Consider the following 3,467-nt stretch of genomic DNA (forward strand, 5'->3'; position numbering starts at 1 on the left):
GAGAGAGAGAGAGAGAGAGAGAGAGAGAGAGAGAGAGAGAGAGCTGCAAATAAAGGATCTGAGTTGGGAGCAAAGTTTTGCTCTTTCATTATTGCCACTTGTTTGCGAGAAGCACAAGGAGCAGGAAAAGCCGAACCAAATACTATAGACGCAGCCTGCCAAAGATGAGCTTACTAGCATCTCATTTGGTTTTCAAATAAGTGCACCGGAGAACTTAATGGATACTCCCAGGCCTTTCTCGGGGCAATATTCAGATATCAAATTTGCGGGTTTCGGGGCACCCCCCCCCCTACCCACCTTCCTCATTCGGGGTGATTTTAATAAGATTCCCTCCAGTCACTCCATATAAATATAATAATGCTGGCGCCGCATGCAAATGAAACATTTCTGTGTCAGATGATGCAGAATTTATGATCTCGCTTTAAATCAGCATGCTGCATGAGTGGGTAGTGCAAGGCTTTAACTTTAACACGATGATTGGTTAATGCATTTTCGAGTTTCTTTTGGACGCCCCTGTTGTATAGGCCTCTACGCATGTTTCCCTGTCTGTCCAGTCATAACGCATCCTGTAGAGTCATTGCGAACTCAATATTTGGTCCCGGCCAAAGACATCAGAGAAAGCCCCACCCTCTTTACAATCAACCTACTCGGTGGCACTGGATGCAAGCCTAAAGGTGAAAACACAGTGGAATCCGTTCCAGCTTTGAACGAACCCGCTGACCTCACCGTACGACAAACGTGGGAGCTGGAAGGTCTCTCTCTCTCTCTCTCTCTCTCTCTCTCTCTCTCTCTCTCTCTCTCTCTTTGCATCCGTTTTACTTACAGCACAGCTGTTTTGACGGACCGGACGCGTATCCAAACTGAATTCCACTATTTTTGAACCTTAAGCCGATGTCTCCTTATGCGCGACGCAACGTTAATCGCGCTCGACAGTCGCTAGTGATGAGTCGCAAGGTGTGTATCCAAACTTTTCAGTAGCGTGCGACAAAAGAGACAAAATGTCTCCTTGTGCGCGACTCGCTCAACCCTCGCATGACTGGCAATTCACAGAAGAGAGATTGTGGCAAAGTTTAATGTCAAGATGGACAAGGAAGTACAAGGTCCGTCAGATGGGAGTTCTACGAGCCGCTGACATTTTTGATTCTGTACATGGCCAATCTCGTGTAAGTACTTTTCGAGACATGGGGAGACGTCTAGACAGTCGTGGGATGAAATCTACAAGCTTACACTGAAATGCGTGGGGCAGGGTGGTGTCGCTGTCTCAAAATGAGTAATTTGCAGGGTAGGCTACTATAAATCATCTATATGTACTTTATAGCATAGTCACTTTCGTCTGACTGCGTAAAAAATTCTAGCTCGTTTAGTGTATTAATTTACAAATGTGCGTGTTACTTTGCGCATAGCACTCCTGTAGGCCAGCAACCAAACAAAAATATTTTTCAAAAATTCCTGATCCAGTAGGCCTATTAAAAAAGTTTCTTTACTTGGGTTTTACTAAAAACCGCCCTTTGTGTGCATGCAAGGATCACAACAATAAATGATTTACAGTAATTTATCCTACACATTTCCCATTTTGAGGCACTGCCATCACTGTGCCACCACTGTTCAATATTACCACACGGAGTTTTCTTGCCGAAGGCCGTCCAGACTTATGCACGTTCGTCTCGAAAACTACTCACCCGTCTATTGGTCCTTGTCTCATAGGTGTGAACTCATTCACTCACACTGGTTTGACAAGCACGTCGAAGGGAATAGAAATGCCAACAAGAGAATGAGTTGAAAATCTCACTGAAAGCAAACTTAATTTTGTTTTTAAGCTCTTTACCGTTGTCATTGTTATTGTTTACTTGTCCACCGTAATCAAATAAAGAATCACATCATGATAAAGTTTGTTACTCTTTTCACCCCATCACCCCCTCTTCCCACCTCCCCCTTTAAAGCTCCCCCTCACGCCATTCTTTCTCGCAGAAGGCCTAGCATCTAGGGCAGCAGATGGAGAGGCAGTCTTGACTAGTTTTAAGATCTTGTCCTCCGTTATACATCATTCAGATTATAGGGGGTGCCCACATACATGCGACTACACAGGGGGCGTAAACCCGGGCTACGATTGGCTGGACCTTTGACCCATGAATACATAAAATATGCCTACCGTACTCTTGGACTTTCCCGCAATCCCTCCCTCTGTGTGTGTGTGTGTGTGTGTGTGTGTGTGTGTGTGTGTGTGCGCGTGCGTGTGTGTGCGTGAGTGCTTCCTTGCTTGCTTGCTAACTTGCTTTAGAGTCTCTCTCCTTTCTGGTCTCTTTCTCACTTCCCATAATCATATCATAAACCTAGATCTAGATCTAGCAATGTAAACGTTGCTAAGTCTAGGTCTCTTCATATATCTCTCAACTTATCTCTCGCCCTCCCTGTCACTCTCACCGCCCTCCCTCTGTTGTGCTCCTCCTCCTTCTTTTTCGTCTCCTTCTTCCTCTACGCCTATGAGCGCTCCAAACCCGCTGTGCGAAGTGAGAAGACGGTTAACGCGCCTGGTTCAGATGCCAGTCTGTGGAGCAAGAAAATAATAACACATTGAATATACCGTAGGCCTACCTGCCATTTCAGAGCTGTTAATAAGGGGTGCCCACATACGCGATCGGGTCAGGTCGGGTCGGCCCATCGGGTAGTCAGGGCTAACCAAATCGGGGGTGCAAAGCGGCCATCGTGGCACGTACCGATCGACACGATCGGTGACCTACTAAAACAAACGCGTTTGTTTTCTGGCCTGCGAATCGCGCGATCGGGTGGTTTGCAGCTAATCACAACAAGGCTGAGTCACGTGTCCATTTTGACCCATGAATACATTAAGTAGGTACTCTGGGAATTCTGTGTTTCGGTCTCACGCCTTTAATTTAACCCAGGCCCCTCACTAGGCTACCTCAGAATTATGGATTCTATCTGCCCAGTACCTAGATCTAGTTTTTCGAAATCCGACAGAAAAAAAATTGAGTTTCACATGTCAAACTTTTTTCAATGCAATTCTTTGAATATACAATCTTGATGACGAATCAGAATAATCGTACGATTTTGGTAGAGCGATTAGAATATTTAGTTGATTTCTGTTCTCGTTGTCTTAGCACCTCAAAACGGCCAAAAATGTCAGACAGAACTTTGCAATTCTTAGGTAGCGCTATGTCCAGAGCTAGGCCTATGTTTTGACTTTCCCTGCAACAACCTCCCCCCCCCCGCAAAAACAACAAAACAAAAACCAAACAAACAAAAACAAAACATGACATGGCAGGTCTACAACTCAAGCACCATACCATCGCTTGTTTCACTTCCAGACTGAACCTCCTTTCCAGTGTATGCTTCTCCGTGTACGATAATTAGATCTATATTATACTACTATCGATGTGTCTTTGAAAGCACAAGCTGTGGTGTGGGATTAACCATAATATCCGTACGGCGTGTTAAAGGATCTGAGTTGG

Source organism: Aplysia californica, unplaced genomic scaffold (genome assembly GCF_000002075.1).
Source record: "Aplysia californica isolate F4 #8 unplaced genomic scaffold, AplCal3.0 scaffold00742, whole genome shotgun sequence".
In the NCBI taxonomy this organism is placed as follows: domain Eukaryota; kingdom Metazoa; phylum Mollusca; class Gastropoda; order Aplysiida; family Aplysiidae; genus Aplysia; species Aplysia californica.